The sequence below is a fragment of the Dunckerocampus dactyliophorus genome, chromosome 5 (genome assembly GCF_027744805.1).
Source record: "Dunckerocampus dactyliophorus isolate RoL2022-P2 chromosome 5, RoL_Ddac_1.1, whole genome shotgun sequence".
NCBI lineage: Eukaryota > Metazoa > Chordata > Actinopteri > Syngnathiformes > Syngnathidae > Dunckerocampus > Dunckerocampus dactyliophorus.
In genome coordinates this window covers 24,267,253-24,278,504 of record NC_072823.1, presented here as the reverse complement: position 1 = coordinate 24,278,504, position 11,252 = coordinate 24,267,253, and the positions used below count along the sequence as shown (strand labels likewise).

General features: G+C 49.5%; 1 long non-coding RNA gene across 1 annotated transcript; it reads left to right on the top strand.

Moving 5' to 3' along the window:
- The first annotated feature begins 451 nt into the window (after positions 1-451).
- LOC129181629 (uncharacterized) lies at positions 452-4,325 on the top strand. Its single transcript, XR_008570469.1, has 3 exons — positions 452-512; positions 2,591-2,756; positions 3,856-4,325. It is a non-coding gene; the product is annotated as an uncharacterized LOC129181629 (long non-coding RNA).
- The last annotated feature ends 6,927 nt before the right edge of the window (positions 4,326-11,252 follow it).

Below are 11,252 nucleotides of genomic sequence, written 5' to 3'. Positions count from 1 at the left end.
TTTAGCTAATTTTTCTGCGCTTCTTCGACGTCACGTGCTGTGGTAGTTATTATTTTTTGAATGTACGAACATAAATGGTCAATAACCATACTTCATATATGTAATGTGTTGGGAGGTTATTATATAAGTGACTCTTGTTAAAACACTTTGTTAGCATGGAGATGTTTCTATCATCCTATGATATCCACCAAGACTGAGCTACGTAAAAACTTATGCAATGCACGTGTGACAGATTGAATAGTATGTATGTGGGTGTAGGGGAAGTAATTCACAATTGCTTTAATATTCATATGGTAGTTGCAGCAGTAAGAGTACAGTAAAATGTTTTTGGTTTAATGTTATTGTAATAGAAAAAGTGATAGTTATTGTAATACTGGAGGGCTCCAGCAGGGGGCGCTTAGCGCTTTTGGATCATACTAAGGACAACTCACTTCCTCCTGCTCAATCATTACAAACGTGGCTTGAGGAAAGATTGTGTCTGTTTGTCATGATTCAGTAATTCCCCTTTTCAGGTATTTGTTCTTCCAAATAAGTAGTTTATGCTTATGAATGTGTCATTGAATGTTTAAACGTGTTATGGAATGTTATATGTGTTACGGTGTATGTGTGTATCTAAAGTTTAATGAGGTCTAAACGAGCTAATGCTAAAGCTAACGGCATTGCTGAACGAGCTGAAGCTAATGTTCAGAGAACCGCCATGTTTATGATGCAATACTGTGATGTGGAACATGCAAAATGGCATTGTAGTCTCCTTGTACATATGTGTGTATTTGCTGGAGTATCTGTGATGTGTGTGCTATCAGTTTAAGTGTGCATTAGAAAGAAGTAAGTTTTAAAGTACATTAGTATAATAGGAATATTTTGCCAATTGCTGTGTGTGTTGTTAAAACATTTTTCACAAATGCTGTCACTCTGTTGAAGCTGCTAATGTATGTAAAATGTGTGTTAGTCAGTCCGCAATCATTACAAACGTGGCTTGAGGAAAGATCGTGTCTGTTAGTCATGATTCAAAAATTTCCCCTTTTCAGGGGGGCTACACATGTAGCGCAGACGTAAATGTCATATCCGGTTAAGCTCAACATACATCAATAATAATAGAATAAAACACACAAAATGCAGTGAGAACCATAAGTAGAGTGCCATCCATTCAAACATATCTTCCTAGCAAATTATTTTGTGTGTATTTATTTCAGTGGTGAAAAATTTGTTTAATTAATTTATGGAACAAAGAAAAGAGGGCTTATAAATTGTCCATTGTGTGATATAAGAAAAAAATGATGGATTATGTTGTTATTTCTCAAATTTCTATCTATCTTAATAACGTTTTGGGGAGTGGAGGGGGGACGTATATTGCTTGCTGCCTTAAAATAGATTGATGGATGACGTAGATTACACATGCCGGACATGTGACTGAACCCAGTTGAACTGTTTGCGTTCCGCGTATGCATTGCATAGTGACAGGGTGCTAACAAGGAAGGAAGTTTTCTAATAAAAAAAATGGGGATTCTGTGAACAGGTTTTTATGCTGCCGGTCATCCGTGAGCAAAATCGGCCGATACTATATCAGGGGTCACCAACTTTTTTTCTTGTGAGAGCTACTTTTGCAAAATGAAAATGGCCAAGAGCTACTCATTTTTGTAACATTTATTTTCATGGTTTATTTCAACCCAAAGCGAACATGCTAGGTTTACCAGAACATTAACAAAATGCTGGTATCCACAACTCACATTTTGTATTAAAGAATGCATTTCTTTCCAGTGTTCTCACATTATCAACTGAAAACCTGAATGAACAGCAGGCTTGCAGGCGCCTCATGTGGTCGTGGGGGGGTCCCTGGTGCCTGTGGGCATCACGTTTGTGACCCCTGGGCTATATGATATGAAAAAGGAACCATACAATTTAGACAAAAATATATTTGACTTACTTCTTCAAAATCACTGGTGAAACTTAGAGGATCAGGCGCCTTCTTTTTTAAGGAGACTTTCGATGCAACAGCAGCTTGATGGCACTCCAGCAGGACCCACAGGCAGCTGGCAAACCCGGTGAGGCACAAAACCGGCCATCCGGTCTGACAAATTCAACCATTTTTCGGGCTATCCGCCTTAGACCTCCGATTGCCACGCACACACGGTTGCGTGTCCAGCTTTTGGCTGATCAGCTGTTCGACTGATGATCACATTGCCAGCCGTGTAAACTCACCACACCCCGCTAAGTGCCTGCCCCCCAAATAGTAAATAGCAATAGCAAAGTAAAGCTTTTTATGGCGCCACCCTGGCGAGACATTTTCTGTGGCAAGTTTTGCAGGGTGCAAAACTTACATCAGTCTCACAACAATAGGAAGTCCCACATGGCAGACATGCTTGTTTTAGCTTTGTGAAGGGAAAGTTGGAAGGAGACGGTTGCTATAGGCTGGATGCTGCAATGGGGGCAGAGGTGATCGGTGAAGGTGATCGGCGTTAAAAAGCATGTTGTTAGGATCTGTTTGTGAAACAACTCAAGAGTCTGACCGGTGCATGCTGCACTCAAGGCACATGGAAATATGATTAGTGAACATCATTTGACCATCAGGGACATGTCCACTCTTCTCCAGTCCATTTCCAGCAGCGTGGACCGGCTCGTCAGCAAAAGAACAAGCCTCACCTTGTCGGCTCCAGCTGACGGCATGGTCGCTCCTCTCCAGCTGCTGCCATCCGCTCCTCACTCCTCTTCCAGTGGCATGAAGGAACCAGTTATTTCGAGACGCCTTCAACTGCAAGGTACACTCACCTGGGAGGGGAACTGCTTTGACATTTGTGCTCTTGTTGACTCTGGGGCAGATGACTGTGTCTTGGATCCCAACCTTGTTAACTTGCTTAACATCCCTGTGTTTTGTCTCAAGGAGGCCAAAGTGGTTCGTTCGCTTGACAGGCGTGACCTGGCTCACGTAACCCACCAAACCGATACACTTACCCTAAGAATCATTTTGAGAAGCTAAGATTTTTTGTACTACCGTCACGGTCAGCATCTCTAGTCCTAGGCCTCACTTGGCTCAAGATCCACAGTCCTTGTATTGATTGGTCTAGACTTGCTATTACTAATTGGAGCCAGTACTACCATTTTGACTACCTCCGTTACGTGTCTGTTCATGCCCCCTTTGCTCACTCTACACGTAATGAACAGCACTTTCTCAAGTTCCTAAAGAATATGACAACCTTAAGGAGGTATTCAGTAAGGTCAGGGCCATGGAGCTCCCACTCCATCAACCATATGACTGTGCCATTCACCTTCTACCAGGAGCAAGTTACCCACCTCCCGACTGTTTAACATCTCCAATCTTCACCTCCCTTGCGGCCGGACACATTCGTCCTTCCTCCTCACCACTAGGTGCCAGGTTTTTCTTTGTTGACTGTTGTTGACTCGTTTGACTGGACCCCAGAGGCAGACGTTGCATTTAATAAGATTAAATCTCTGCTTACAACATCCAACCTGCTCACCCTGACCGCTCTCGCCAGTTCATTGTGGAGGTTGATGCCTCTGATTCCGGGGTCGGGGCCGTCCTCTCACAACATTCTCCTACCGACCGTAGACTCCGCCCCTGTGCCTTTTTTTCACGCCATCTCTCCTCTGCTGAGTGCAATTATGATATAGGCAATAGGGAATTCTTGGCCGTCGTCCTAGCCTTACAGGAGTGGAGACGTTGGCTTGAGGGCTCCACCCACCCCTTCATTGTATTTACTGACCACAAAAACCTAGCCTACCTCCGCTCAGCCCAACAGCTTAACCCTCGGCAGGCACCCTGGTCCCTATTTCTCGCTAGGTTCAATTTCAACATTACATACCCCCTGGCTCTCGTAACAATAATTTCTCCTTCTTCAGAGGTTCCTGAGGCTGCACCCATCCTCTCACAAACGCGGATCCTGAGCGTTCTCCAATGGGAGGTGGCGAGCCGAGTGGCAGATGCTGTCAAGGACATCACCCCACCAGTGAAGTGCCCACCTGGCCTGCTGTACGTCACCCCTGCGCTGCATTTCGAGGTTCTGACCTAGTCATACGGTTCCAGGATTGCTTGTCATCCGGGGCTCCACTTTGGTGGCCGTCCTGGCAAGCGAACGCCAAGCAGTTTGTGGCGGCCTGCTCAGTGTGTGCACGCAACAAGGCTTCCCACCGGGCTCCTTCTGGCCTTCTCCGCCTACTTTCCATTACCCCTCCGCCCTTGGTCGCACATATCAGTGGATTTTGTTTGTGGGCTCCCTTCTTCTGACAACAACACTGTGATTCTTACTATTGTTGACCGTTTCGCCAAAATGGCCCATTTTGTTCCCCTCCCCAAACTCCCCTCTGCCTTGGACACGGCCAAACTCTTAATTCTTCATGTTTTCCGCCTTCATGGCATACCTATGGACATTGTTTCCCACAGGTGGCCTCAGTTTACCTCTGCTGTGTGGAAGTCCTTTTGTGAAGCCCAAGGGGCGACCACTAGCATGTCTTCGGGCTATCATCCTCAATTAAATGGACAGATGGAGCGAGCCAATCAAGACCTGGAGACAGTACTCCGCTACATCTGCCACCAACAACGTGCTTCATGGGCTGCACATCTTCCCTGGGTGGAATATGCTCACAATTCCTTGGTCACTTCTGCTACAGGTGTTTCCCCCTTGCATTCTGTTTACGGCTACCAGCCTCCAGCCTTTCCCTCCCTGGAATCTAATGTAGCCATTCCCTCTGTGCTCCACCACCTGTGCCGTGTCCACCGTGCCTGGCGCAACACCAGAGCAGCCCTAAGATGCACTTCTGAGCGGAACCTACCTTTAGCGAATCTCCACCGTAACCCAGCTCCAAGTTATAAACCCGGCCACAAGGTCTGGTTATCATCGAAGGACATCCCTCTGGCAGTTACCTCCAAGAAGTTGGCCCCAAGATACATCAGCCCATTCACGGGTCATCAACTCTAATGCAGTCTCCCTGCCTCTCTTAGTATCCATCCTGTTTTTAATGTCTCCCGTCTCAAGCCCGTCTCTACTCGCCCTCTCAGCCCACCTGTCAGGTCACCTCCTCCTAGGTTGGCTCTGCATGTTGGGATCTTCGCCTAACTGTCCACAACACAAGTATCGATTGGCGTACCCCTGATATACATATATGTACAGAATATATATATATATATATGTACAGTATGTAATTTAAAATTGTAATTATATATATATATGTACATAATTTTTTTAAATTACATTGTTCATTGGTAAATGTATTCTTTATTTTAAAAATAACTCAAACTTGACATGAAACTAACTTTTTTTCCCTCAGTACCACAAATGTACTTTGAGTTAAACTAAAAGAACATAATATTCATCCAAGATCATTTAAAAAGTGACATTTATTGAGTGACAAATACAGTATGTCATGTCAGGTTTGTATAGCAATTTTAACGCTCTTTATTCGCAATATTTTCCAAGCTTGAATTGTATGAATTGATTGAAGAAATATAGTAAGAACTGTTGGATTGGAATATTTGACATCCCATTAAAGCATTACAATTATTACATGGCTTTAAAATGATCTTTAATGGCAAAAAATGAGCTTGTGGAAATGGAATGAGCTAATCTTTAGCCATTTTGCAGAAGCCATACTGTATAGTCACATGAGTGACACATGACAACCACTCCAAAATGTTTCCTATAATGTCAGTGAGGGACTTCATAAGTCAAGCACAAAGCTGTGTAGGACGCATTTGAGCACATTTAAGGCGTTATGGCTTCTTACAGGTTAAAACTAAAAGGCAGAAATCTGGACGAAATAAAAAGGGAAGACTGTGGTTGCTCAAATTTTAATCAGCACATTTCATTAATTCATTCCTTTTTCCACAAGCCGGCTAGTTGGCAGCACTCGTCACGCTCAAGACTTACTTTAGAAAAAGATTCTGAATGTTGTTTTTGTGTTATTTTTATTTCCCAAAAACGTATTGTTTATCTTATTTTAAATTTACAGCTCAGAGAAGCTTGTGAAAGTTTAGCTCAAGGACGTTATAAAAGATATAAGCGTCCATGTGAGGCAGTTCTGACCCACACAAGGCCACCCCCCGCTGGTCCGCCTGCATGAACGCATCACGGTGCATTCAGGCAGCAACACAACCGATTTTAGAAAAGTCCACCTGGAATTTGCTGGGATGTTTTCTTTGAGTACTTGAACATCTACTGTACGCACCGCTAGCTGCATGCTACTTTCACTTTCTGCACAAATTACAATAATAAATGCTTTCTGTTTTTATGCTTCATGTTCTTTTGAAATACACCATGGACACAGGACATTTGGACTTTATTTTGGCAAACAATGCTTGTGAGCAGTAGTGAAAAAGTTTTAATACTTTTTTGTTAGAAAGTTTCAGGAATGTTAAGTCTACCTCAACATCTTACAACTTACACTGCCAAAATCCAAGTCCTAAGTATGAGAGAGTCATAACTGAAAGGAAGTCTACCCTCCTGATTTTCCCAGGGAGATTCCCATCCCTAGGACAATAAGATGTTTGCGGCAAATGTTACGCGTGGTAGGCGTGGGACCCCAGATGCAGAGGCAGGAGACAGGTGTGCAGGTAAGAATGTCTTTAATAATGTCTTTTAACTAAACAGAGGGCGATGGTGCGTGGCAAAAGGCTGAACATAAATGCACCATGAAAACCTGACTTGGAGGAGACCTGGGGTTTCCAGCTGGAGAGCCGGGAGCACGGGGCGCACACCCTGGGAGACGCCGGGAACGGATGGGTCCTCAGGAGGGAAAGGAGAGTTCCCCTTGCTGCAACAAGGGTGTAATGGAAGAGAGGTCAGAGCAGACTAGTCCGTAGATGTGACACAAACCATAGAGAATAATCCAGCGTCTCCCAGGTGTAATCCCTCAGCTTAAATGAGGCTGGAGATCATCAGGGGCAGGTGCGCCCAGTAGTCCCGCCTCCAGCCGGTGACCGGGCTCCTGCAACAGAGGACACACCCAGGAGAAGACAGGGAAGTGCAAAGGGCACAGACAGAGTGCAAACTGTGACAGTACCCCCCCCCTTAATGGACGCCCCCTGGCGGCCTACCTGGCTTCTCAGGGAAGCGATCATAAAAGTCGGACAGGAGTGTGGGGTCGAGTATGAGCGACCGCGAGACCCAGGAGCGGTCCTCAGGGCCGTACCCCTCCCAATCCACCAGGAACTGGTAACCCCTGCCCCTTCTTCTCACGTCTAAGATGGCCTTGACTGTGAATGCCGGGTGACCATCCACTAGCCTGGGAGGAGGAGGAGGCACCTCTGGAGGGCTCAGAGCGCAGGAGGTGACCGGCTTGAGGAGGGAGACATGAAATGTGGGGTGTATACGAAGAGAGTCTGGAAGCCGTAATCGAACGGATGAGGGATTAATGACTCGCTCGATGGGATATGGTCCAATGAACCGGGGTTGAAGCTTCTTAGAGGTGGTGTGTAGCGGGAGGTCACGGGACGACAGCCACACCCTTTGTCCGGGTTCATAATGGGGGGCGACCGAGCGGTGGCGGTTGGCCAGCCGTTGGTTCCGCTCGGCCGTATTGGAAAGCGCCGCCCGGGTATTTCGCCAGGCCCGGCGGGCACGGCGCAAATGTGCTGACACGGAGGGCACGGCCAACTCCGACTCCAGAGATGGGAAGGCTGGGGGTTGGTACCCGTATGCGGCATGGAAAGGGGACATACCCGTAGCAGAGCAGGTGAGGGTATTGTGGGCGTATTCGATCCAAGGTAAGTTCATTGACCATGAGGCGGGCTGTTGGTGACATACGCAGCGGATGGCGGCCTCCAGGTCCTGGTTGGCCCGCTCCGTCTGGCCATTCGTCTGTGGGTGGTAGCCCGATGACAGGCTGGGGGATGCTCCCAGGGCCTTGCAAAATGCTTTCCAGACAGCCGAAGTGAATTGAGGCCCCCTGTCCGAGACCACGTCCAAAGGGATGCCGTGTAACCGGAAGACTTGGGACACCAGGAGGTCCGCCGTCTCAAGCGCAGAGGGCAGTTTAGGAAGGGAGATGAAGTGAGCCATCTTCGAAAACCGGTCTACCACGGTGAGGATGACTGTGTTGCCATTGGAAGGGGGGAGTCCCGTGACGAAGTCCAATGAGACGTGTGACCACGGCCGGGAAGGAATGGGAAGCGGTCGCAGCAATCCAGCGGGCGCCTGATGGGACGACTTGTTTCGGGCACAGACGGAGCAAGCCGTTACGAACTTCCTGACATCCGCTCGTAGCGATGGCCACCAGAATCGCTGAGTTAGCAGAAATACTGTGCGTGAGATCCCCGGGTGACAGGCCATCTTGGAACCATGTGCCCAACAGAGGACGTCCGAGCGAAGACTCGGGGCGACAAACAAGCGGCCAGCCGGACAGTCCTTGGGCGGGGGGCTGTCTTTGAGAGCGTCTGCCACCCGCTTCTCAATGTCCCACTGGAGGGCGCCCAAGATCCGGTTTTGGGGGATGATAGTCTCTCGGTGGGTGTCCTCCGTCGGCGGGGAATTCCGCCGGGAAAGGGCGTCCGGCTTGCCATTTTGGGACCCTGGGCGAAAAGTCAGAGAAAAATTGAACCTTGTGAAGAAGAGTGCCCACCGTGCCTGTCTCGGGTTGAGCCTCTGGGCTGTTCTGAGGTACGCCAGGTTCCGGTGATCGGTGAGAACCACGAAGGGGAGTTCGGAGCCCTCCAGCCAGTGCCTCCATTCCTGCAACGCCAGTACCACGGCCAATAGTTCCCTGTTGCCAATATCATAATTGCGTTCTGCTGGAGTCAGGCGGCGTGAGAAGAAGGCACAGGGGTGCAGCTTCCGGTCAGTGGAGCGCTGAGAAAGCACCGCTCCTACACCTGTGTCAGACGCATCCACCTCGACAAAGAATTGAGATGCAGGGTCAGGGTGAATCAGTACTGGAGCGCTGGTAAATAATGATTTTAATTTGGAAAAAGAGGAGTCGGCATCATGCGTCCACGTAAACGGCACCTTGGTAGATGTGAGCTTGGTTAGAGGTTCCGCTACTCTACTAAAATCCCGGATAAAGCGGCGGTAGAAGTTAGCAAACCCCAGGAACCTCTGAAGGAGCTTTCTTGATGTAGGAACGGGCCACTCGACCACAGCCTGAATCTTGGCAGGGTCGGCCTTCAGTTGCCCTTTTTCCACTATAAACCCAAGAAAAGGAGTAGAGGTGGTATGAAAGGAGCATTTCTCCGCTTTAACAAATAACCTATTCTCTTGGAGCCTTTGAAGAACCAGCCGGACTTGCTGGACGTGCTCCTCTAGCGTGCGGGAGAAAATGAGTATGTCATCGAGGTACACGAACACAAAGCGCCCCAGCATGTCGCGAAGGATGTCGTTAAGGAAACTCTGAAAGACTGCGGGGGCGTTAGTGAGCCCGAAAGGCATGACCAAGTACTCGAAATGCCCGAGGGGGGTGTTAAAAGCAGTCTTCCATTCATCACCCTCACGCATGCGGACCAGGTGGTAGGCACTCCGGAGATCCAGTTTAGAGAAGATATTGGCTGCATGGAGTGTATTAAAGGCGGAGTCTAGCAATGGCAGAGGATATTTATTTTTAACAGTTATGTCGTTAAGGGCCCTATAATCTATACAGGGGCGTAAAGATTTGTCCTTTTTCTCTATAAAAAAGAAACCTGCTGCTACCGGAGAGGATGATGGGCGGATGAGTCCCGAAGCGAGGGAGGAAGAGATATATTCCTCGAGCGCCTCTCTCTCCGGTCGAGAGATATTGTACAAGCGCGAGGTGGGGAGCGCTGCGCCTGGAAGGAGCTCAATACAACAATCGTAGGGGCGATGTGGCGGAAGGGAGCGCGCCCTGTCTTTACTGAAAACCTCTCGGAGGTCGTGATAAGCGGAGGGAACCAGGGAAAGGTCTATTTCCTCATGCTTGGTGTCGCGTGTGAGGGAGGGGCGAGGGCACGCCGACCTAAGGCAATGCGAATGGCAAAACACGCTCCAGTTTATAATTGACGATTTGACCCAGTCAACGTGAGGATTATGTGTATGGAGCCAAGTGAGCCCTAAGACAACGGGAGCGGAACGTGAAGGAATAACAAAAAATTTCATGACCTCATGGTGATTGCCGGAGACGCGGAGAGAGAGTGAGTGTGTCTGGTGCGTGACATACGCCAGAGGGCGCCCATCCAATGAACGAACTATCTTGGGGTTAGATAACTTGACAACCGGTATGGCAAGGCGTTTTACTAGTGACTCGTCAATAAAGCAATCGTCAGCTCCAGAGTCAACAAATGTTTTCAGGTCTATTTCCCTGTCGGCCCAGGAGAGTGTACCTGTTAGCTGCAGGCGGCTGGGGGCGGGGTCAGATGCCGCTCGGCCCGGCGAGGCAGCTCTCTCTGGCGAACCAGCACCGATGGGGCGTCGGGAAGCTTGTGAGCGTTGGCTGTCAGGGCGGATGGGACAGCGGCTGATGGTGTGGTCTGCACTGCCGCAGTATATACACAGGTGCAGTTGGGTGCGACGCCTCCTCTCTGCCGGCGTGAGACGACTTCCTCCCAGTTGCATAGGTTCATCGATGGCCAGCGTCGGGGGTGACTCCAAGAACGGCAGCGGGCGGCCGGCGTAACGACGATCGCCGAGGCTGCTGGGGACACGCCCTCGGTGTAGGCTCCGGTCCAGCTCACGCTCCTGTAGCCTCTTTTCAATGAGTACGGCGAGCGCGATGAGGTCATCGAGTGTGTCCGGAGTTGCCAGAGGGATCATGTGGTCCCGAATGCGGTCCGCTAGCCCCACGAGGAATACATCCAGTTGCGCCGACGGACTCCAGTCTGTCTCCGCCGAGAGGGCGCGGAACTCGATGGCATAGTCGGAGACGCTGCGTGGCCCCTGGCGCAGCCTCAGCAGCGTGCGCGCGGCCTCACGTCCCGGCGGGGTCCGTTGGAATATTTGCTCCAACGCCTTGGCAAAGGCGGGGTAGGAGGAGCAGACCTCCGAGTGACGGTTCCATTCCGCCGTGGCCCACGTCCCCGCCTTGCCGGTCAGGTGAGAGATGGCGAAGGCCACCCGGGCTCGTTCCGTGCGGAAGGCCGCGGATTGAAGTTCGAAGTGTAGTTCGCACTTCGTGAGGAACGCCCGCACATCACCCGACTCTCCGGAGAAGCTTTCTGGTCGAGACAGCTGTGGGCAGGCTGCCGCGGTGCTGTCCTCTCGGGGGAGAGGTGCCGTTTGGTCTGGCGCAGAGCCCCCCGGGGACGGGGGCTCAGCGGATGGGGATCGAAGTTGTAGCGCTGCAAGGAGGGTTTGGAGCTG